The sequence below is a fragment of the Atractosteus spatula genome, chromosome 10, assembly GCF_055471065.1.
Source record: "Atractosteus spatula isolate fAtrSpa1 chromosome 10, fAtrSpa1.hap1, whole genome shotgun sequence".
In the NCBI taxonomy this organism is placed as follows: domain Eukaryota; kingdom Metazoa; phylum Chordata; class Actinopteri; order Semionotiformes; family Lepisosteidae; genus Atractosteus; species Atractosteus spatula.
In genome coordinates, this window is record NC_142715.1 from 13795720 (window position 1) to 13821784 (window position 26065).

General features: G+C 39.5%; 4 non-coding genes across 4 annotated transcripts; 3 read left to right on the plus strand and 1 right to left on the minus strand.

Moving 5' to 3' along the window:
- Window positions 1–1870: 1870 nt before the first annotated feature.
- trnar-ucg (transfer RNA arginine (anticodon UCG)) lies at window positions 1871–1943 on the minus strand. Its single transcript has one exon. It is a non-coding gene; the product is annotated as a tRNA-Arg (tRNA).
- Window positions 1944–7622: 5679 nt separating this feature from the next.
- On the plus strand, window positions 7623–7704 carry trnas-gcu (transfer RNA serine (anticodon GCU)). The gene has a single exon. It is a non-coding gene; the product is annotated as a tRNA-Ser (tRNA).
- Window positions 7705–13322: 5618 nt separating this feature from the next.
- Window positions 13323–13394, plus strand: trnat-cgu (transfer RNA threonine (anticodon CGU)). The gene has a single exon. It is a non-coding gene; the product is annotated as a tRNA-Thr (tRNA).
- A 12345-nt stretch (window positions 13395–25739) lies between these two features.
- Window positions 25740–25821, plus strand: trnas-gcu (transfer RNA serine (anticodon GCU)). The gene has a single exon. It is a non-coding gene; the product is annotated as a tRNA-Ser (tRNA).
- Window positions 25822–26065: the final 244 nt, after the last annotated feature.

The following is a 26065-nucleotide window of genomic DNA, read 5'->3' on the forward strand; positions in this document are numbered from 1 at the left end:
ATTTTTTCACTAACATTTTGACCTTTTCACAGTCCGATTTTTTCACATTTAATAAGATCTTTTAAACAACAACATTTAAGAAAAAAAAATGGAACATTTTTTTGAACAATAATTAAAAAAAAATCTTTCCATGCCTTGGTTGTATAAGTGTGCACACCCTTTATAAAGGAAGTTGTAACTATGCTGAAATTTAACCAGTCACATTCCAGATCATGTACAAAGGTTATTTGCCTTTGCCAGACATCAATTGTATTGATTCTGATTAGTCCTAATTTATATCAGCTGATCTCATATAACCAACTGATCTGGGAGAACAAACGTTCAAACTGCACGGCGGAACTTGAAGAGAAATCCATTCACCAAAGAATGTTGTTACAAATTATCCGCCGAGCTGTTTTATGTATCCAGCCACCTCTTTCCTTCCTAGTTTGCAGTGAGCACAATTCTTTCAGTTTCTTCTCTTGTATTTTCCTTGCTATTTTACTGTCCCTTTCCCCCAAGTGGAGATGGATCTGCAACCGAAACCCAGTTTTCGCCCTGTGTTTCTGCAGCTCAAGTCTGTATGAGGAGAAGGAGTTACACAGCTCCAGTTGTGCAATCGGTCAGCGTGCGGTACTTCTACAGCAGAGTCATGCCGAGGGTTTGAGTTCGAACCTCACCTGAAGCAGTGTAGCCTGTGTCTTAAGCTACCGAAAGCAACTGACGAGCTTAGGTGCTTTTAGGTATTTGCTGGAGATTTGGTCTAAATAAACAAGTAAAGGTTTATTCCAAAGAAGGCTCCACAGCCAAAACATTATGTTTTCTTCTCATTTCAGCATGGAATAAACCTTTCCTCATTCCTTTGCAGCCCATGCATGCTGACACAGCTACTTACTTAAGTTACCATCAGCTGTGGACCTCCAACTGACCTGAGTGATATCTACTTAGATGAGAGGAGCACGATGGAGTACCGAAAACTTGAAAAAGCTCTCGCAGTTAGATTCTGTGTTTTTGTTGTTTCCCAGATATGTTTTTAATGTTCTTTTTCTTTATTTTTTGAAGTTGTTTCATTTGTTTGTTTGTTTTTATAGTTGTTAGTCCTCTACAGGGATTTACCTAGGTTCCCTGAAGACTTCTCGTTTTGTGGTTGTTGTGTTTTCGTGTTACAATTTTTTTTTTCTATTGATAGGACCCCCCGCATTACTGTGGGACTAGTTAACTTTAGTTCTTACATTCTACCTGAAATTGCCTCAATAACTACAACTCTTTTTTCTATATTTAACTACAGTTGCTTTCCAGACACCGCAACTATTCACGATGAATCTTATGAATACGTCTTTATGAATAATAGTATTATTTATTAATAATTAACTTTAATGTATATTTTTATTAGTAGCTGTATTACAGGTAATGCATGTACAGCCTTTAATATGCGATAGTGAATTTGCAGGTATCTTGGGGAGGGAAGAGAACTGAAATTTAGGAAATACATATTTAAAGGGGGTGCAAGTCACCTCTGTCACATCTGGGTGTTAACTGAATAGATTTGTGGCATTATTTATTGTGTTTTAACTCTATACTTGTGTTTCTCAGGAGACGGCAGAAATATTGGGGATTTGTGGCTACAGAAAATAGTTTGAACTTTACAGGCAAATGTAAGGTTATGTTTAAGAAAAAAAAAACTTATTTTCAACGTGATTATTTAAGACAGTTGTTCGGAACAGTATGTCTTCTCATATCTGTGGCTGTGGTCCTACAATAACGGTGATGAAACAGACGTTATGTGCGGAAAGAACTGGAGATGGAACAGGAGACTCACCCAGTCTATAGTAAGGTTGTGTAGGACCGCACACACTAGGAAGAGTGTTGAGTAGCGGGTGTAAAACCTTCACGAGCCAGACAGGAATCGAACCTGCAATCTTTTGATCCGAAGTCAGACGCGTTATCCATTGCGCCACTGGCCCCACTATCATCTTACTCAACTGCACTACAGTGAGCTCAGAGCCGCTACTAGTAATACATTGTCCAGATCCGCATTTTCTCAATTAGATTCACGTGTTTTTTACGTGTGTCTAATTACTACGTCTTTCATTTTGTCTGGTTTTATAAAAATGTCTCTTGAAAACAGACAAAGGGTTTATGTGTCTCCCTGAAATTCACACACGAAGGAAGTCACACGAGGAAGGAAAGATATCGCGTTTAAAGAGAATCCAGAGTGGAGACGCCGGCGAATGAAAACGAAGCTTCATATAGTACGAGCGCACTACCACTGAACTAAACTCCTGATAGTGAACTTTTTCCGCAGGTTAATTGTGTTAGGAAATGTGAACAGTCAACAGAGCGCATTTTAAAGGCCAAAGCAAGACAATTAGATGTGAAGAGAATTCTGCTTCTCTGTTTACTGAGCTTTCGGTGAACGTCAAAGTGAAAGACAAATTCGCTATTTTCACTTTTTAATTAAGGAACAAGAAAACACCATCCTTCGAGCCGGATTCAAAACAGCTACATAACAATCGTCCGCTGCTTTTTTAAACAGTTTTACGCTCTAGCAACTGAGCTATCGAAAGGTCGACTCCAACCGCACACGTTTTGTCATACGCGTAGCCCAATGTAGTGTAGAGTTCCTGTTTATATAAATCGCAGTTCGACATCAAAATACTCACTAACAGTCTCGTTTAGTAGAAGAAATGGACCAGGATTCTACTGTATAATCTTCCAGAGGTCTTACAAAACGTTTGGAGGGACATCAGTGCAGGTGGAAATTGACTCTTTTTCTAGTGGGATCAGTACCATATAAAACCTTTCTTTTGGATTGAGAAGAGGATCATGGTGACACTCAAAACATCCCTGTCTTTGCTTCTTACGAGGACTTTTGAGCTGCAAACATCGGTTCAAAACAAAACTCTGCTACTGCAGTTGCTTCTTGGAGAGTTTCTTCAAATCTTTCAACTGAACGTCTTGGGATATTGACGATGATATAATACAGATTGTGGTTTTCTTTTGATCGAAAATTTTATTAAAATATGAGCCTCTTTTACCTTTGTCTTGGATGTTTCGCAAGGTATAATACTTTCCCTTGCATCCTCAGATAAACATTCTAAATACCACAAAGTTACAATATATGGAATAGCATTTATTTTTACATATGTTTTAAAATGTACTCTTATTTAAAGCTACATTTAGTGCTAGGTAAAGATAACGTTGCTAATACTGATGTAGTAGAAATGTAAGATGAATTGATAGCTTTATCTGAGCTAAAAAAGTCCTAAAACGCCTCCTATAACAGGAAAGGACTCGTAGCAAGATTAAACTCCAAACGTTGCTATTACATTATGCATTATGTAAACACGACCCATTTCAGCTTCTGGTGAGTGCAGTTTTTCCAAATTGAATCAAAACTACAGCTCGAATGAAATAAAAAAAAGTTTATGTGTCTCTTTGCTGTAACAACTCTGCCAAAACTATTCAGATAAATCAGAATAGCATCAGAACGTGACTAGATTTTATTGGATATTAGGAAATTTATTTGTGTGCATTTCTCCCTACGATCATAATACCTTCCTGTTTTCATCGTGTTTATTGTTTCTGCCTGTGATCTCGGAAATAAAGTATGTGTTCACCGAAATATTCCGGGAGTTTGCTGTGGTTTGAGAGGAGTGTATGAAGGTAATGAATGAGGGAGGACACGCGCATTCAGCACGGGGAGCGCAGAGCAATGAGCCGCGCCTGCAGCTCGCTGAGTCTTTTCTTATATAACCACTGAGTCCGGACACACAGCGTTTCCAGCCCGTGTTGGAGATTTACAGTTCAGAAAACGACTGTCTCGAGCAGAAACTGATCTTCCTGCTTTAGTTAAGGTTATCGGAATCGGCGGCTGCTGTGGGGGTATAGCGCTTGTATCTCTCTTCTCTGGCTAAACACTATCTACTGTAAAGTATAGAAATAGACAGAAGATGAAATACAGCTACAAATACTTCAGTAAGGCCGAGCAGATAGGAAAGTTTAAATCAAATGTTCTATACTGTAACTCGATCTGCCTATATTTTCGAACTCTCTGTTCGAGCTCTGATATAATCCTCTCTGCTCCTGTCGTTGTCACTCTGCATTCCGTAGGGCTACAGGTTGATTTCACAATGCCACAATTAATTAAATACAGGAGAAACCGCACGGACAGCAATATGTTTTAAGAAATCTTCTTCTGGATTTATATTTCGGTCTTTCTCCTTTAAATGCATACCTTGCCGTAAATCTTTACTCGATTACAGGCACCCCAAACAGTTTTTAAGGCAGAAATCGAACCCCATTTGATTTTCTGCTAATAACGTGTAAGTGTTCACGAAGCATTTCCCTGCACATCGGGTGCCCACAAATCGGTTTCTCCGTTTTCCTCTTCCTGTCGTTGTTAGCGAGCACAAGAAGACGGGACAAATGCAAGAGAGGGAAAAGGGAGCGGCTGTCAAGAGTGAGATTTGAACCCACGCTTCTATTCAGAGACCAGGGGGTGAGTTTCCCGAAAGCATCGTAGCGCTAAGAACATCGTAAACTCGCTCTTAAGATCGATCGTTGATTTACGAGTGTTTCCTAAAACCTATCGTAACTAAAGTAGAACGTTATAATCCTTCGTAATCTACGTGCTCCCCGACCCACTCGTTAATCACTAAGTGCTTCTTAAACTGGCTACCTCTTGCGCCAACCTTAGCGACAGAGATCGCCAGACAGAGCACATTCAATTCACATCATGGGAATTCTCTGGAAATATAGAATACTAAGATTTTATATTAAGGATTTTGATATTTTGTTGTACTATGTAAGAGGAAATTCGAAAAAAGAACATTTATTTATACAGTTATGAATTTATTAGTCATCTTGGGTAAATTTCATATTCATAAATCAAATGTTTTAATAATACTCCCTCTTTTAGTACTTTTGGGGTGGGGTTTAAATTGTATTTAAATTCCATAAAGAACGTGAAACATGTAACATGTATTACAATGTAGCGCCACGCAGGGCGGGCTGAGAACAGCACCTGGGGACTACCGGACTGTATATAGTGGGACGGAGGCTGAGATACAGTCTCTTCCCTTCGTGTGTGTGTATGTTAGTGTAGGTGCAGCGCTGTAACCCCTGTCCCTGTGTGTGTACCTTTCCCGATTCGAGTTATTAAATGTGTTGTTCAACCCCATTCCCTGAGTCCTACGCCTGTTCCATTCCGTACCGAAACCCGCGGTCCATACAATATTTTAAGTTCGAATGCCGTTTTATGTTCTGTCTTGATTGTTGACGGTAAAGCTTAGACCTACTTGTTTTTAAATTTGATTATAGGTCCTGTATTTGTTGAGTGACACGTGCCAAGCTTAGTAGTTAATTTTTCCAGATGTCATGTTAATAAGACCAATTAAAAAGGAGTTCCAACACACCCAACAACTTTAAATAACAACAGTATTTTCTCTTGAAACACTGTGATTCCTAACGATGGCAGCGTGACAAAAAATATTGCTTTAAATCAAAGACGTCGTGCAGGACGCATACACTGTTCACACAGTTAAACTTGGTTTTCTTTTACAGCATGTCAGTCATTTATTTTATTACACCATATAATGAAAGTATTGTCAATCAATTGTTTGTCAATCGACTTGTGATGCTTTTTGCTAAGCGACTTCAGGGGCGGGGTTAACAAAGAAGTACTTTATACTCGCTCGTTAAATGATCGATTAAGAGGGGTTTTGGGAAACCCACGAAAAAGTAGCTTGTATGTTACCTACGTACATCGTAAAGTTGCTCGTTCGTCTCTAAGATTCATCGTTTTCGGGAAACTCACCCCAGAACACCCAAGCGATGAAAAGACAGGAGTCCTTGAGTCTGGCGCCTTAGACCACTCGGCCATCCTGATAAGGTACTGTAGGTTTATTCCATGCTGAAAAGAGAAGGAAACACAATGTTTCAGCTGTGGAGCCTTCTTTGATTGTGACTCGAAGTAAACCTTTACCTTTCCTTGTTCGTTTGATGTTAATTTATCTCCGTCAAATACCTAAGAGTATCTAAACTCGACAGTTGCTTTCAGTAGCTAAAGACAGGCTATACTGCTCCAGGTGAGGCTCGAACTCACAAAGAGGGTAAAACGCCTGATTGTCGGGAGTGGGATTTGAACCCGTGCCTCTATTTGGAGAGTGAAACACAAAGCTTAAAAGACACGAAGCTGTGAATTTGCTGTTTTAAACAGCTCGACTATTCTGAAAAAATGTGTGCTGATTACACCAGTCGCATTCGATTTTCCGTAACTTTAGGACGATTGATACTACTGGACTAACACAATTTGTGGCGTTTAGCATGACATGGAAAACGGTACCGGAGCATTCGGGTCCGGACTACCAGACTCAGAAACAGTTTTTACCCCCGCACTATCAAACTATTAAACTCCCAGCCTCTCTCACTCTCTCCTCACCTCTCACCTATGATCTGAACCTCACAGTGCCTTCTTTCTTACCAAAAACCCAAACACACATTGAAAATCTGCCTCTACCATACATGTCAAAAGCTCACTCCCCATCATTTCTATCCCTTTATTTCATTCTTTTGATGCATGTTTTTGCACATAACCTGTTACCTTTTTGTTATTTTGCACACTGCCTATTGTTGTTTTTTGCACATCGGCTGTTGTCTCTGTCTTTCTTTTGTTATACAATTGTATTGTTGTTGTGTTTTTTTCGTTGTACCCAGTGGGCAAAAGACGTATAATATACGTCTATTAAACGCATACCTTAAACGTCTAAATGTGGTCCGCAATTCGTCTAGAATGAAATTCTAATATACGTCTATTGTTATACGTCAATTATACGTCTATGATTAGATGTTCATTATACGTAAATGGTTAGAGTTCTATTATACGGATAAATTTAGAAGACAATTATACATATATGGTAGGAGTTCCGGATAACTTTAGAGGTCTATTATACGGATAACTTTAGAGGTCTATTATACATCAAAGATAGGTTTTACAGGTGTAGAAACTAGTAAATCAACCCAATGATTTGGTTTAGAAATTTATTCTGAAAATACACATTCACACCTGAAAAATATGTATTTCAAATTATACATTGTATACAATCAATCAACAATCAACATACTTGTACATACTTTTGGTGAACAAAAAAATTTGCTTGCATTTCATCTTTCGCAAGCTATATGATTTAAAAAAAACAAGTTGTTCTGCAAAGGAAATTAATAAACGCATAAAACCAAATCAAGACCTCTTTGAGTGTCCCAAATTACATGTTCTGTAAAACAAGACAGGAAAAAAGGTACCGCTGGCATTCGGATCCAGGATCTCCTCTTTATGAAACAGGTGTTTTAACCAGCTTTACCACAGCACCGGCAGAACACTATTCTTATACAGGTGGGTACCCACCCTCAAACCTTTGTTCTCCCGCTACTTTACCTTTGCCTACTGTCCTGTCTCTCTCACACATGAAGAAGACTCCACGGCCGAAACATTGTGTTCTCTTTCTTCTTTTTTTCAGCATGGAATAAACCTATTACCTATTCTTATACAGCCGCTTGGACACACCGCTCTGAGACATCTGAGGTCGATGTGCGCTGAGCCTGGTCGCCGAGCAAAATCATGCCCAAGGGGAAGTGGTATGCGAGACGAGGTGGCCGAGTGGTTAAGGCGATGGACTGCTAATCCATTGTGCTTTGCACGCGTGGGTTCAAATCCCACCCTCGTCGGTTTATGTCTTCGACTTGTGATCCGTTTCTAAGTTGGACTTGCTATCTTTATCTACTGTAGTAGAGTAGTAATATTTCTAGCGTTGGCTGAATATGGCTTACAGCAGTAGCTGACAGATATAGTCTCTTAATAGGTTAAATTTATGCTTTGTACTGCTTTCACCTGACATTAATAGTAGTCCTGATGAACGATTTAGGGACATGGCGCATCTTGAAAATGTTCTTGTTAATTTCAGTTTGGAAAAAATGCACTCACCAGAAGCAGAAACTGGTCGTATCTGCAAAATGCGCAATGCAATAGCACTGTCTTGCTATGAGTCCTTACCTGTTACAGGAGGCGTTGTAGGACTTTTTTAGCTCAGAAAAAGCTATCAATTCATCTTACATTTCTACTCCATCAATATTAGCAATGTTATCTTTACTAAGCTCTAAATATAGCTCTAAATAAATGCAAATTTTAAAATACATTTTAAAATAAATGCTATTCCATATATTGTAACTTTGTGGTATTTAGAATTTTTATCTGAGGATGCAACGGAAAGTATTATACAAATGTGAAAGAGGCTTGTATTTTAATACAATTTTCGATCAAAAGAAAACCAAAATCCGTATGATATTACCATCAATATCCCTCGATATTGACGTTCAGTTGAAAGATTTGAAGAAACTCTCAAAGAAGCAACTGCAGTTGGAGAGATTTGATTTGAACTGATGTTCGCAGCTCAATAATCCATTCGTCCTCGAAAGAAGCAAAGGTTAGTATGTTTTGAGTGTCAACATGATCCTCTTCTCAATCCAAACGAAAGGTTTTATGTGATCCTGATCCCACTAGAAAAAGAGTCAATTTCCGCCAGCACTGATATCCCTTTAAATGTTTTATAAGAACTCTGGACGTTTATAGAGTAGAAGCCTGGTCCATTTCTTCTACTAAACGAGACTATGGGAGTGGGTATTTTGATGTCGAACTGGGATTTAAATAAAGAGGAACACTACACTACATTGGGCAACGCGTGTGACAAAACGTTTATTTTCTGACCTCTCGATAGCTCAGTTGCTAGCTCTTAAGATTGTTGAAAAAGCAGCGAGTATTTCTTATGTCCCTGGTTTGAATCCAATTCAAAGGATGGTGTTTTCTTGTTCCTTAATCAAAAAGGGAAAATTGCGAATTTCTCTTTCACTTTGATGTTCACCCGAAAGCTCAGTATACAAAGAAGTAGAGGCTCCTGTTCTGAATAATCCTCAAGTCTGATTGTTTTGCTTAGACCTTTAAAATGTACACTGTTGACTGTTTGCGCTTCCTAACACAATTAAAAACCCGCCGACAAACTTACCGATCGGGAGCTTAGTTCAGTGATAGCGCGCACTTAAGACGCTCCGTTTTCTATCGCCGGCATTTTTGTATTCTCTTTCATCGCGATATCTTTTATTCTTCGTGTGTGAATTTCAGGGAGACTCATAAACCCTTTGTCTGTTTTAAAGATACATTATTTTAAACCAGACATAATGAAAGACGTAGTAACTAGACACATGTACAAAACACATGAATAGTAGCGGCTCTGAACTCAATGTGGTGCTGGATGGGAATGCAATACAAACGCCAATGGCACAATGGATAACGTGTCTGATTACGGATCAGAAGACTTTAGGTTTCTACTCCTTACTGGTTAGTGAAAAAGCTTTTAAACCACGCTATTCAACACTGACATCGTAGTGTGTGCGGTCCTACACAACCTTCCCAGTGGGCAAAAGACGTATAATATACGTCTATTAAACGCATACCTTAGACGTCTAAATGTGGTCTGCAATTCGTCTAGAATGAAATTCTAATATACGTCTAAAGTTATACGTCAATTATACGTCTATGTTTAGACGTTCATTATACATAAATGGTTGGAGTTCTATTATACGGATAAATTTAGAGGACTATTATACATATATGGTTGGAGTTCCGGATAACTTTAGAGGACTATTATACGTATATGGTTAGAGGTCTATTATACGGATAACTTTAGACGTCTATTATACGTATATGGTTAGAGGTCTATTATACGGATAACTTTAGACGTCTATTATACGTATATGGTAAGAGGTCTATTATACGGATAACATTAGAGGTCTATTATACGTATATAGGTAGAGGTCTATTATACATCAAAGATAGGTTTTATAGGTGTAGAAACTAGTAAACCAAGCCAATGATTAGGTTTAGAAATGTATTCTGAAAATACACATTCACACCTGAAACATATGTATTTCAAATTATACATTGTATACAATCAATCAACAATCAACATATGGGCAATAATCATAAAAAACACAACTAGTCTTAAACTTCAGCTACAAATTCTGGTAACATGGCAATATACAGTATAGTAATGACAAACACAAACTAATTACATTAACACACTAACTCAAAACCACATTTTGATTCAAATATACATTTTAAAATGTACAACTTCTATATTTCCAAGAAAAAAAATATTACAATGCAATGCAAATATTACAAATATTTGCAATGTATTTGCAAACCCTGTCTAATTGTCCTAACAGTTAGAACCAAAAACCTATTATTTTCAGTGTCCAGATCTCCTGGCCCCCTGCCTTGCATATGCATTTTTCAAGTAACACATTGCGTGCTCCTTTATTTCTTTTTCTGTCGATGTAGGGTGGGACTTCAGCACCGCAGCTAGGAGAAAATTCTATAATATTACTTCCCAAATAAATGATGATTAATATCTTCTTTAGTATAATCTAAAAAATGAACGGTTTACTAAGCTCAAAGCTGAAATAAATGTATAAAATTTGGCTTGCATCATAGCAGTTGAGCAATAAAGTCTGTCCTAATTAAAGAGTACCCAAAGTTTGAAAGTACAACATAGAATAAGAATAGAGAAACGGCAAAACGATTTTGTGTCATCTTCCCCATTCACACTATTTTTATGTGCCATTTTTTGCTTATTCACGTACTATTTTAATCAAAATAATATTAAGAAAGATCTGTATGTATTCAGATACTATTATTATTGTTCATACTTACTCGTCAAAAGAGGATTGCTGAGATATTTGCGGATATACTTCTACGTTTGAAAAACGTGTCCAAAATGGTGACCAACGAATATTAGCAAAGCATTGTGGTATATAACCGGAAAATATGCTGGGTTCGATATTTTCTCAACGTATGCGTTTATTAATGTTGTCGATATTATGGTTGAAATTTAACATTGATAATACATCGCGGCTATGTGCCCCCTGCTATGAGCTGATGTGCAATTTTAACGCATGCAGTTAGTAAGGATCGGTCACTGTTGTATGGTATTATATATAATGACATTATGGAATAGGATTGGGACAGGCCTGGCGTCACGGGGGGAGGGAGGAATGTCGCCCCTTCAGTTTTGGGCAAAAAGATTTACCTAACTTAATTTGCGTCCTAAAAAAATAGTTGTACTTTGTCAATGGTCAGACGACACTAAATGACACGAACAGTCACTCAGTCTGTTTGATGGGCAGGAGGGCTATCCGTCCAGGAACTGCACATATCAGTGTTGTTATTGAGTGTCAACATTACGATCCTGTTTGCTCATGTGGACCGATTCCTTGCAGTAGTTTATCATTATACTTAAAATCGTTATATAACTAGGACTAGTTATAGCAGTCTGTGCTTTCTGTTGGTTTTACAACATTTTTTTCTTAACGATTCAGAACGTCCATGTAGCTGCAAAAATGAACGCTTATGGTACTTTTCGCTCCAGGCAATACAAACCGTGAGAGTGACGAAAAATGTGAAACTGAACTTCATCGCAAATACCAGATTGCTAGTCGTTATCTTCTATCATGAAGCACTAACCAATGGCATAGCTACGAGATTTCATTTGGGTAGCTGCACCGTACAGCTCCGTTTCAACCGAAATATCACCCCCCCTCAGAATTTCAGACGCCCCCCTACAGATTTTTCCCCGGGCACCGCGCACTGATGGGGGACGGGGTGTCCAGGAAATGGTATCAACTTTTCTCAAGAAAATAAAAATAGAAACTCTATAGGCACTCAAACATTTTACTGTTTTTTTTCGGGCAGGTGGCAAGACCCCCTCAGCAAAACCCTTGTATGCCAAGCTGTGGGCATTGATTCGTCGAATATACGTATATTTACGGCGAAAATACGGCTATACGTATATATACGTCGCCTCGACGTATAATCAACGTCGAATTGCAACTGTAAAATCGACGACATGAATAAACGCATATATAACGTCGAAAACACATCTAACACAGTGCCTGAGGCTTTTTACTGTATGTATCGTGTCGCAGTAATTAATTTACACGTGTATAATAAATATAGTAAATATAATAAATTAATTACTGCGAAAATAATTTACTTCGTACACTGTGCAGAGTGCCGTATACTCTTAGTTGCGGCACACACGATACATACAGTAAAAAGCCTCAGGCACTGTGTTAGATGTGTTTTCGACGTTATATATGCGTTTATTCATGTCGTCGATTTTACGGTTGCAATTCGACGTTGATTATACGTCGAGGCGACGTATATATACGTATAGCCGTATTTTCGCCGTAAATATACGTATATTCGACGAATCAATGCCCACTGGGTATGGCAGCCGCGCCGAGAAGCTTTGCTTATGCCCATCTTTTTCCACCGCTTCTACTGAACCTCGGAGCTGCAGGAGGAAGGGCTGACTTTAGAAAGAGCTCTTAAAGTCGCTAGAATTCATGAAGCAGCTCAAGCAGAATCAAGAATGCTTTCTGACCACAGTGACAAAGTGACACTGAACGGGGTGCTCGCTCAAACTTTACAAACAAAAGCCGAGCAGCAGGACGCAGTCATGCTAGAGATATAGAAGAACAGGGGACGGCTGACATTACATGTTGACAACGCACAAAGCAGATGAATGCGGAGCGTGAACAGCAAAATGTCTACACTGTAAGAAAACAGGACATTATGCACACGTCTGCAGAACATCACGTCCGAGTTTAAGGAGAGCAACATCAGAGATTGGAAGCTAAGGAGTTTCAGGTCTGTGTTTTTATTCTAGGTTCAAGAAAGTCTGAATACCTTTGCAAGAAGTATTTCAGAATCCCAGTCAAATCCAGTACGAATGCCCCATAGATCTGCATTGTACAATTAGTATACTGTTTGTCCGTTGAATCAAACACGCCTTATGAAGCATTTCTAAAACAGGAGAGATCGTTAGGGAATGCGTCTTCCTGTAAAAATAAAATGACTTCAAGGGTACTATAAGCAGAGGTGTGAAAGCCTGCTCTACTGAAGAACTATAGCCAGAGATGCCAAAGAGGTCGAGATTTCACCACGTGAGAGAAAGCATCTCAGAAAAAGAAGTTGCGGTCGTTTCCACGCGTTATAAAACCACTAGGTCAAACAACAAGAGCTGAAGAGCCGCTGTTGAGAGTAACGCGGCCAAGCGCTCTAAGGAGCTGGCTTAAACCTCCAGTCTCTTCAGGAGCATCTGTTGGAGTCGCACTGCTACAGCGTATCTCCTTGTTAAGTATCCCTTTTATTGTTGTTGCTGCCTCCAGGCGATGTAAACCAGATTCAGAAAAAAAATAATTTGAACAACATTATTCCTATGTTGTTTGAAGGCGCGGTGGCCAAGTGGTAAGGCGTCGGTCTCGTAAACCGAAAATCGTGGGTTCAAACCCCACCTGTGCCTGTTTCATTTGTCACTGCTTTCCTTTAGTTTCAAAGTCTTCAAAAAACTCGCAATGTAGGAGTCTGAATAGTAAGAGAGCGTAACTGTCGCCAGTGATTAGTATTCTTGCATATCCTGCCTTGTTTTTTAGTCGACAAAGCTTGTTTCTCTTCACACCCATCTTCCGAATGATCACCTCAGCATTGGGAAGGAACGTGCGCTTGGTACAGCCCCCCACTCCATGGTCTGATCACAAACAGATCGGGTGAGCTGTCAGTCCAGGTTGGAAGTAACGTTCGAAAGCACTAAAAATCTGACTTAGGAACGAGAAGACCGTGTTTTTTTAAACGAGTAAACGATAAAATAATAGTTCAGGTGGGTAGCTGCGTCAGCATGCGTATATACTGCCTGCAAGACTATGTCAAGTTCAAGTTCAAGTTTATTGTCATTATACTTATACACAGGTATATGGTATAACGAAATGCTATTTAGCTAGCTCTCGGACATAAGTAGTACAAAGAAAAAAACACAACAACACAACAACAATACAATTGTATTACAAAAGAAAGACAGAGACAACAGCCGATGTGCAAAAAACAACAACAGGCAGTGTGCAAAACAACAAAAAGGTAACAGGTTATGTGCAAAAACATGCATCAAAAGAATGAAATAAAGGGATAGAAATTATGGGGAGTGAGCTTTTGACATGTATGGTAGAGGTAGATTTTCAATGTGTGTTTGGGTTTTTGGTAAGAAAGAAGGCACTGTGAGGTTCAGATCATAGGTGAGAGTGAGAGAGGCTAGGAGTTTAATAGTTTGATAGTGCGGGGGTAAAAACTGTTTCTGAGTCTGGTAGTCCGGACCCGAATGCTCCGGTACCGTTTTCCATGTCATGCTAAACGCCACAAATTTTGTTCGTCCAGTCGTATCAATCGTCCTAAAGTTACGGAAAATCGGATGCAACTGGTGCAATCAGCACCCATTTCTTCAGGATAGTCGAGCGTTTTAAAACAGCAAATTCACAGATTCGTGTCTTTTAAGCTTTGTGTTTCGCTCTCCAAATAGAGGCACGGGTTCAAATCCCACTCCCGACAGTCAGGCGTTTTACCCTGTCTTTTTTACCTGCCTTTACACTGTTTCAGTCTTGTTGTGCTCGCTGACAATCACAGTACGAGGAAAACGGAGAAACTACTTAGAAAAAACATAACGGACAGAAAAAAGCTTCGTAAACACGTGAATGTGATTAGCAGCAGTAAGGTATGCATTCAAATGTTTAAGGCTGATTTATAAAAGCAGCAGAAGAAAGGTGCAGCCTTTGTGAGAATTCGCGGGTTTTTATGCTGCTTGGACTTCTTTCAAGTCTATGAAGTGATCCCCGTTTTATTTTCATTTTCAAACTTCAGAACCGAATAACAAAAAGGTTTCATGTGTGACAGCATTCTGTTGCAAATACCGTTTCCACGATGTATTCAGCGACGGGAATGAAATATTTTAGTGCTGGCTCAAATGCGAGGAATTTCAGAAAAAACAACTCTTGCAGTAAACGACAAATTTAAAGCGTGTAGTCAGCATGAACAGAACAACGCAATGCTCTGTAAAAACGATCTGAAGCCGCAATTACTCTTTTATCTCGGGCAGTTCATTCCGATACGATGTTTCCGCAGAATAAATGAAATGCCGAACTCCAAACATGTTGTTGCCATTATTGTTACTCCTGCTGCTGTAGTTTTAAGCTTTAATCAGTGGGTATGTAATGTTGTAAAGGGGCTGGACTACTTTGTTCAGTCCAAATTCCATTATGTGAATTTATGCTTTTTTAATATAAGCATTAACAATACAATGCGTGCTCAAAAACCATTACTTATTAGCTAAAGAAGCGGCAGTGTTTTGACAAAATGTGGTATTCGAACAGTAAATGCTGAAGTGTTTAATACTTGCTTGTGAGCAGATCTCCCTCGATTTAGACAAACTCTTGTTTGGCCGATGATTTCAGATCAAAATCTGAATCAAGTGGAAAGAAAGCTGAATTACGTAAAGGTCATATAAGGCACTGGGTATCACTGTTACGCCATCAGGTCCTGCTAGGAGGATTGGGGGGATCAAATTGACACAGAGGGACCCAATGTGGGGGCTGAACCCACAGTTCTGAGATTAAGAGATTCATGCTCTATTGACTGCGCCTGTATAACTCTTGTGCTACAGCAGTAATGTTTCTGGGTGTGGATGGACATGACATAATAGGCTGACAACAGTAACACGTGGCCCACAGGCAGTGACAGTATCGCTATCACATTTGGCTGCAGTATATTGTGTTGAGAGCAGCAATAACTTTCCTGCAGAGATGGGAGTGCCTTTAATACAGCTCTTTCAATCGGACAGAGTAACAGGAACGGACCAAAAGTTTCTGCTGTGGATCCATCTCCACGTGGGGGAAAGAGACAGTAAAATAGCGATGAAGAAACAGAAAGAATTGTGCTCTCTGCAAAGTAGGAAAGAGGTGGTCAGACACATAAAACAGCTTGGTGATAATTTACAGCGACAGTTTTATGTTATTTAGTACAAGGATTTCTCTTCATGTGACTTAAGATGTGTAATTTGTATGTTGGTTGTATGAGAACAGTTTCTTCTAAAGTCCTGTCAATTGACAGTGGAGAGCTAGCTGGTGCACATCTTCAAGAAGATTCTCTTTAAGGCGATTACAAGTTTCTCGAACAAATCTGTTTCATATTTTTAAAATAATTTAGCTAATGAGCAACGAGAGTATAAATGAATTCTCCCACCCTCCATTCAAAGATAAAACTCCATGTGCGATTCTAAGTTTCCTTGGAGCTACTGACGTTCGTCATTATTGGACATTCCCGGTGATATTGACTAAGGAGCTCAATTTTTACGTGTTGTAGTTCAACATGTACAAAATATTCGTATCCCCTGCAAATATCGGCAAGGTCAGTGATATTCTCAACAATGTGTGCCATTGCAATTCGTGCAATTCGTGCCATACTTTTTCCCAATGTATTCTGACATGCCAAGATCAGAGGGTCATATTTAAAAAAACTGGTGCATTAAAATGTTTTGTACTTCAGGATTTTGATAGTCTGTTACATTGTCTTTCACACGTCGGTGTCAGAACTGTGAGACATTTTCATAATTGGGGGGGAAGGCCGTAGCAATAAGCAGAAAGTACAATCACCTTTTCCCAGTGTAAGTCCGTGTTATGGTGAGTTTTCAAAATTGGTTTGCGATTTTCTGAAATATATTGCATACAAAAATATGATTTGAACAGTCGCTATTTATTTGGATATTTCCTTTCACTGAGGATGTCTGCAGTATTCCAGCCGTATTAGTACTGATCGAAGAGAGCCATCTACAGGCGAAAGGCGACATAACATCACAGCAGCAGCATTTAAGGTGGAACGAAAAACGCGAAGAAGCTGGCGAATAAGAAGCCAACTTCAGCCTCGTAGCAGACCCTGGGAGGCACGCTCAAAATAATCATCTTTCCCAGTACTTCAGAGTCATATTTAAAGCGCTTTACTGCAATTTTATGTGACGCAGCTCCCTACTTAAATTACTATCAGCTGTGTACTGTAATATGATCTGACTCCACGCTTGTGTTTCTCGGGAGACAGCAGAAATATTGAGGATTTGCGGCTACAGAAAATAATGTGAACTTTACAGGCAAAAGTAAGGTTACGTTAAAGAAACAAAAACTTATTGTCACCCTTTTCAACTTGATTATTTAAGACATTTGTTCGGAATAGTATATCTTCTCGTGTCTGTGGCTGTTGTCCTACAATAACGGTGGTGAAATAGCAGGAATGTGCAGAAAGAATCGGAGATAGAACAGAAGACTCATCTAGTCGATAGTAAGGTTGTGTAGGACCTCACACACGTCGATGTCAGTGTTGAGTAGTGTGGTTTAAATCTTCTTCACGAACCAGAAAGGAGTAGAAACCTAAAGTCTTCTGATCTGTAATCAGACACGTTATCCATTGTGCCATTGGCGTTTGCATCGCGTTCCCATACAGCACCACATTCAGTTCAGAGCCGCTACTATTCATGTGTTTTGTACGTGTATCTTATTACTACGTCTTTCATTACGTCTGGTTTAAAATAATGTATCTTTAAAACAGACAAAGGGTTTATGAGTCTCCCTGAAATTCACACACGAAGAATAAAAGATATCGCGTTTAAAAAGAATACAGAGATGCCGGCGATAGAAAACGGAGCGTCTTAAGTGCGCGCTATCACTGAACTAAACTCCCGATCGGTAAGTTTGTCGGCGGCTTTTTAATTGTGTTAGGAAGAGCAAACAGTCCACAGTGTACATTTTAAAGGTCTAAGCAAAACAATCAGACGTGAGGATTATTCAGAACAGGAGCCTCTACTTCTTTGTATACTGAGTTTTCGGGTGAATGTCAAAGTGAAAGACAAATTCGCAATTTTCCCTTTTTGAATAAGGAACAAGAAAACACCATCCTTCAAACTGGATTCAGACCTGGGACATAAGAAATACTCGCTGCTTTTTCTACAGTCTTAAGAGCTAGCAACTGAGCTATCGAGGGGTCAGAAAATAAACGTTTTGTCACACGCGTAGCCCAAGTGTAGTGTAGTGTAGTGTTCCTCTTTATTTAAATCCCAGTTCGACATCAAAATACTCACTCCCATAGTCTCGTTTAGTAGAAGAAATGGACCAGGCTTCTACTGTATAAACTTCCAGAGTTCTTATAAAACATTTGAAGGGATATCAGTGCAGCAGGAAATTAACTCTTTTTCTAGTGGGATCAGGATCACATAAAACCTTTCGTTTGGATTGAGAAGAGGATCATGGTGACACTCAAAACATACTAACCTTTGCTTCTTTCGAGGACGAATGGATTATTGAGCTGCGAACATCGGTTCAAATCCAATCTCTCCAACTGCAGTTGCTTCTTTGAGAGTTTCTTCAAATCTTTCAACTGAACGTCAATATCGAGGGATATTGACGGTAAAATCTTACGGATTTTGGTTTTCTTTTGATCGAAATTGTATTAAAATTCGAGCCTCTTTCACAGTTGTATAATACTTTCCCCTGCATCCTCAGATAAAAATTCTAAATACCACAAAGTTACAATATATGGAATAGCAATTATTTTTAAATGTTTTTTAAAATTTGCATTTATTTAGAGCTACATTTAGTGCTAGGTAAAGATAACATTGTTTATATTGATGGGATATAAATGTACGATGAATTTATGAGCTAAAAGGTGTACGCAGGTGCCTTTTGCGTACTTTAATCAAAGACAATAAATAACTTTCACTCAGACGTTGATCAGAAGCTCAATAAATGACGAAGCAGAGGCTCCTGTTCCGAATTCCCCTCACGTCTGATGGTCGTGTTCTGATCAAGATCAATCTAAATTGGTACAAGGGATTTTAACAAATCTGGTCTTTAAGTTCAGGGACTGCTCTGTCTGCTTTGTAATTCAAAAATAGATACAAATGTCAAGTTTTTTATAGATAATGTGTTGTCTGTTTTCAAAAGTTAGGTACTTAATTGACTTTATGATTTGGTTTTGATTTTGAATCGTTATATTATTAAGTTTGTGCTTTCTCTGTTTTTATCGTATTGTGAAGTTATTTTTTAAACAAACGCTTACAAAGGCAAACAGGGCACACAGTACAAGCTACTGTGCACTTTTGGGAGTATACCAGGTTCGATATAAAATCACAAAAATGTAAAAGGAGAAAATACCCCAGACTGCGTGTAAAGCCCTCCTTGAGGTATGCTTTCAAAATAGCTGCACCAGGCACTTGGACACAGATAAACACAGGGATTTAAAATTCAGGAATATGAATGGTCAATTGCTTACAGTTGGTTTTTTTACGTTTCGTATTTAGCGATTTGTGTATAAATCTTTTAAAAATTCATTAAAATGCTAACAATATGTAAAATAAAAGCAACAGCACCGTTAAATGCCGGGGAGACGGGCAGTTTTTTTTTTTACAATCAGATTCCAATCTCTAATGCTGTGTGTGAGAGCTGTGTGTGAAAGCTTACTGTACATAACTTTCCTTTTCTCACATTTTCTGACAACTATTTTTTCTGACCAAAGGGGCACCCTGTCAAGATGTGAGTCGCTCTTGAATCAGAGCTGGGTGACACGGGCTTCTGTTCTGATATGGTTGTACGAGAAGCAGGAGGAATCACTTCACTCGTATGAAGCATGAGCTGAATCAGGAGTGAGACATTTCGTGTGTTTGTGCATATGTCAACGCCTGACCTACATCGTAAAACTAAAACTAAATTAAAAACTAACATTAAGTTGTCAGAGACATTCATTTATATACAAACATTACTTGTTTCTTTGCAGATATGCATGCTGAAGTAGCTACCCACCTGAATATATTAAACGTTTCATCTATACAATCAACATAGTGTTCTCCTGAATAACTACTCAAAAGAAGCCGCAGCTCAGGTGTTAGAGAGATTTGAAATCAGATCGATGGATTTAGAGTCCAGACTGCTAACCGACAGCTGACACAGGTCTTTTACAGAACTGTTTTGATTTTTTCTACTTTGTCCCCGTGACGTCATTGTCCTGCTCGCAGCCGAGCCCGACACACGGTACCATCTGGTTTCTGTCGCTGGGCGCTCACCCTGCGGTCCATGTGGGTCCTCATGCCCCAGTATAATGACGGGGACACTAAACTGTAAACAGGTGCCGTCCATTGGCTGAGAAGTAAAACTGAGGTCCTGACTCTCTCTGGCCTTTAAAAATCCCAGGTCGTCTCTTGAAAGAGTAGGGGTGTAACCCCGGCATCCTGGCCCAATTTTCCATTGGCCCTTACCAGTCATGACCTCCTAATAATCCCCATCTATGAACTGGCTTCATTACTCTGCTCTCCTCCCCACTGATTGTTGATGTGTGGTGAGCATTTTGGCACAGTATGGCTGCTGTTGCATCATCCAGGTGGGGCTGCACATTGGTGGGGGTAGTGGGATTCCCCATTACCTGTAAAGCGCTTTGAGTGGAGTGTCCAGAAAAGCGCTATATAAGTTTAAGCGATAATAATAATAATAATTATTATTATGTAAATTGCAATAAAAATAGAATATTTGTTTCAAAATCGATTAATGTAAAAACTGATAAAGCTAATGCTTTTTTCAGGGCTATATCTACTTTTTAAAAAAAAAGAGAAGTCTGTTGCAATTGTGAAATTTGGAGAAGATGCACCAGCGGGTGCCTTCACATCTCCAGCTTCAGTCTCGCCTGTAGCTGGGAGAAGGTTAAAAGCACACAAGTGATCTGTAGACGATGTTCGGGGAAGAGATAATTCTGTTTTCAGCACAGGGAGTGAGAATGATAAAAACACAGAAAGCACAAAGTTAATAATACAATGATACAAAATCAATACCAAATCATAAAGCCAATTAAGTAGCTATCCTTTGAAAACAGAGAACACCTTTATATCTACAAAAAACTTGACATTTGCATTACAAAATGTATTTTTGAATTACAAAGCAGACAGAGAAGTCCCTTAATTCATAGATCAGATCTTGGCCAAAACAAGACAATCAGATGGGAGCTGAATTTGGAACAGGAGCCTCTGCTTCGTCGTTTATTGAGCTTTTGATCAACGACTGAATTAAACAGATTCACTATTTTAACTCTTTGATTAAAATACACAAAAGGCACCTTCCTTCAAGCTGGAGTCAAACCAACGACCTAAGGATTCCCAAGTGTTTCCATTACAGTTCCCTACTCTACCAACTGAGCTATCGAAGGGATACCAGGAGCTGCACTCTGACACATACTGCCCAATGTAGTGAAATGTTCCAGATGAGTAAAATCCCAGATCGACATTGTTTCCAACTCGTTTCCTTAGTCTTTTTTACCTTGAATTTAAGCCACAAACCAGGATTCTACCGTATAAACTTCCGGGGATATTAAAACATGTTTGATGGGGCATCAATCATTCCAGGCGGAAATTGACTCCTTTTTTTTTCTTGGGGGAAATGAGGAACAAAACTAAATGTCATTCTGTGCTTCTTAGAAGCATTATCACAGCTAATGCATGTAATGCCTTTAGTATGTGAAGGTGAGAGTTCAGTTATGCCAGGGAGTGAAGAGAACTGAAATTTAGAAAATTCATATTTAAATAGATTGCAAATCTTCAAAGTGTTCTGTCACTGCAAAATTATTACAGGGGTCTACCAGCTGCGATACGTGCTTGTTTTGGGACTATTTCCAATAAGTATCGCATTAGTAATTGTGTGTCCTTACTGGTATCTTTTAAACTGTGAGGGACATTCGGTTATATAGTCATAATCCGATTTTAACGTGTCCTGCATTTTAATTTACTGAACAGATAAATTGAAACGTTCTGATTCAGAGCCCCTGCAGTTCGTGCTAATTAGAACCACAACAATGCTCCCGTGTCCTGAGCACCACACTGAGCACACGTTCAGCTGGACTCTGACTTTGTTCAGCACGACTTCTTGTTGCAGTTGAGCTCAGAGCTAGAGATGATCTCCATATTCTACCGCACTAAGTAGTTCGAAAGTTAGTACACAGTACACACTTTTAAGTGGAGTCAGGTTGTTAAAAAATTAAACCAGCGCCCTGTCACAGAAAAGTACCCCGGTCTCCCCCGCAGCAAACGTAGGCACTCAGCACTGTACTAAAGAGGAGCGCTTATTCGCAGCTGAGCGTGAGCTCTGTTTACAGTCAGCAGACATTTCCTCATTTCCAATGACGTTTTCGCCTGCTCTCAGCTTTTTAAAGACGGTCATAAACGCTCATGAAGTAATTCATGTCAGTTTGAAGTCTGTTTCTGTTGTCTCGGCTCTTGATGAAGAAAAGCCGTGCCGTGATTTTTTTTCCCACTTAAGGCTTCTATCGTTTCTACTCTAACGAGAAAAGCTTTTCATCAGAAGTGTGATTTGAACATACGTCTCCAGGAGAAACTGCACTGGCTGTAAACTCCAGAGACTCCCTCTCTGAAGAAGTTTCCGTCACCCTGCAAGAGAGAAGGTCCATCATTCACTGAGGCAACCACTGAGACAATTAACATTGAACACGTGAAATGCGAGATGCTTTCTACCTAGGGGTTTTATCGTTTCTACGTTGTCAGAAGTGGGGTTTAAACAAAAGTCTCCAGGAAAAGCTGCAACCTAAACGCAACGCCTTAGACCACCAACCATCCAACCTGTGTCTCTTATACGGAATTATATTTTATTTCTTTCTACTTGTTGAAAAGAAAAAAAGTGAAATCATGTAATGAGAAAAATGTCTTTTTTCATGGGAAAAACAAGTACGAGCAAGTTTAGAGCAGCGCTCAATAAAAACGATCAGAAACCGAAAGCGCTTCTTATGCGGATCAGTATATTCCGATGCCGGTGGTTCTGCAGAAGAAATAAGAGTAGCCGAACTTCAAGCACTGTGTTGCCATTACGGCTACTCTGGCTGCAGCTGCTTTAAGATCTACTCAGCGAGCACAGAAAGTTGAAGGAGGTCAGACTGGTTTGCGCTGTCTAAATAACAGTGTGTGAATTTAAATAAGACTATTTACAATGTAATACATGCTCCAAAAGTACTGCACTGGCTGCTATTTGAAACGCCTTCATAAATGACGCGTAATAGAGATTGATGCAGCTGGCTTTTATGCTTCACAATACATTGCAATCAGGAAAGTATACTGTATTGTAATCAGGAAAATAAATCAATTATTAATATGCAATACAACGTCTGTTCTTAAAAATGATAGCTGTTTTACACTGACGTCGCTCTTTATGAGATAATCCAGATTGTGAAGACGACTGCACCCTAGCAGATCAAAATATAACACAATGGCTGTAAAGCACACTCTGAATCGATCCGAAAATTTGATTTCCTCGATCCGTTTAGGCTACAACAGGCAACTTGGCGCTTCTCCAGCAAACCATTTCTCAGTTTTGTGAATGACTTGTGCTTCCAGCACACCAACTTCTGTAGCTTGTCTGGATGGCCGAGTGGTCTGATGCGCCAGTTTTAAGGGCTCATGTTTTTCCATTGCTTGGGTGTTTTGGTCTCTGAATAGAGGCGTGGGTTCAAATCCCACTTCTGACAGCTACCGTCTTTTCCCTGCCTTGCGTTTTTCCTGTCTTCTTGTGCTTGCTGACAACGACAGGAAGAGGAAAACGGAGAAACCGGCTTGGGGGCACATGATGGTCAGGGAAGTACTTCTTGAACACTTATGTGATTAGCAGAAAGTCAAATAGGCTTCGATGTCTGCCTTAAGAACTGTTTGGGCTGCCTGTAATCGAGGAAAGATTAACTGCAAAGTATGCATTCAAATGTGAAAGACCGAAATAGAAAACCAGAAGAAGACTTATTAAAAGAAACATTGTTTTCCTTGCGGTTTATCCTGTATTTCACTGGCTGGAGACGCTGTGTCCGGGCTCAGCGGTTATATAAGAAAAGACACAGGCGGGGTTCATGGTTTTGTGCTCCCCCTGCGGAATGCGCGTCTCTTCTCTCCTTTAATACCTTCATACACTCCTCTCAAACCACAGCAAATTCCCAGAATATTTCGGTTTTACCTATTTCACAGGTAGTGGGTCTTCCTTTCCGAGATCACAGGTAGAAACAATAAATACGCTGAAAACAGGAAGGTATTCCTGATCGTAGGCGAAGATGTGCAAAAATAAATTTCCTAAAATCCAACAAGGTCCAGTCACGTTCAGGTACTATTCTGATGTAGATGAATATTTTTGGCACAGCTGTTACAACAAACAGGCAAATAAACTTTTTTTATTATTTCATTCGAGCTTTTTTTGAAAATGTTTTTTTCCATTCACTAAATAATACAAAACACAAACCCACCATAAACGTCTGACCATTGATATTCCTGAATTATAAGCTCGTACACACGTACCGCGAAATTCGTGTAAGAGTCACAGCTGGGAGGCAGTTCAACGAATATGATGCCTTTCAGAGGCCGAGTATTAGACACGCGTTATCGTGCGGAGCTTATTCTTGCTCTACCGCAGTCTTTGCCTCGGGCCACCCCTCTTGGCACATTAGCACTTTTAATTTTCGATTTTCTGTATAGAACACCGAATATCTTGAGGAAGTCTGTCAAGCAAAGACTGCTGGATAATTGAGGTGCAAACGTTGGTTCAAAATCAACATCCTCTGCTATTGCCGTTGATTCTTTGAGAGTTTCTTCAAGTTCTTCATCTGACCTTCAATATCGAGGGATATTGAGCATAATACCGTACTATTTGTAGCTTTCTTTTGATCGCCTGTTTTATTAAAATGCCAGCCTATTTTACAGTTATTTAGATATTTGGCAAGGTGTAATAGCCCCCCTCGCATCCTCAGCTAAAATATTTTAAAAGTACAACAAAATTACATTATATTGAACAGCGTTTATGTTAACATTTATATTCAAATTAAAGTAAATATACGAAAATATTAAAATACAACTTCGGCGATCTGTCGTTTTTGCTTGTCAAGTTCTCAAACAATTTTGCTATGTATTTTAAATTACTTTAGCTGAAGATGCAACGGGAGCATAAGTGAATTCTCCCGCCACCCACTGGAACCTATAATTCCATGGGTGAATACTAACTGCTTGGAAATTGCCAATGTCCGTAATTATTGGAAATTCCCGGTAATGTTGACTCTGGTACTCAATTGTTTACTACTGCAAATATCAAAATAGTTCAGGTTTTGCGGAACAATTAAATTTTTGCGGCGATGATGTTTACTATAGGAAGAAGTGCGTCCCTGGGTGGGATCAAAAAACCCACCTTGGAGTTAATAGCCAAACACGCTAACAGGTTGCACCACAGAAATGCTTACACCTTGCTTTTTTTCATTTACATACTTTTGGTGAACAAAAAAATTCTCTCGCATTTCATCTTTCGCAAGCTATATGATTTTAAAAAAAGCAAGTTGTTCTGCAAAGGAAATGAATAAACGCATTAAACCAAATCAAGACCTCTTTGAGTGTCCCAAATTACATGTTCTGTAAAACAAGACAGGAAAAAAGGTACCGCTGGAATTCGGATCCAGGATCTCCTCTTTATGAAATAAGTGCTTTCACCAGCTTTACCACAGCGCCGGCAGAACACTATTCTTATACAGGTGGGTACCCACCCTCAAACCTTTGTTCTCCCGCTACTTTACCTTTGCCTACTGCCCTGTCTCTCTCACACCTGAAGAAGGCTCCACGGCCGAAACGTTGTTGTCTCTTTCTTCTTTTTTCCAGCATGGAATAAACCTATTACCTATTCTTATACAGCCGCTTGGACACACCGCTCTGAGACATCTGAGGTCGATGTGCGCTGAGCCTGGTCGCCGACCAAAATCATGCCCAAGGGTAGATAGCTTTCGTGACGAGGTGGCCGAGTGGTTAAGGCGATGGACTGCTAATCCATTGTGCTCTGCACGCGTGGGTTCGAATCCCATTCTCGTCGGTTTAGGTCTTCGACTTGTGATCCGTTTCTAAGTCTGACTTGCTTTCTTTAGCTACTGTAGTAGAGCAGTAATATTTCTAGCGTTGGCTGAACATGGCTTACAGCAGTAGCTGACAGATATAGTCTCTTAATAGGTTAAATTTATGCTTTGTACTGCTTTCACCTGATATTAATAGTAGTCCTGATGAACGATTTAGGGACATGGCGCATCTTGAACATGTTCTTGTTAATTTCAGTTTGGAAA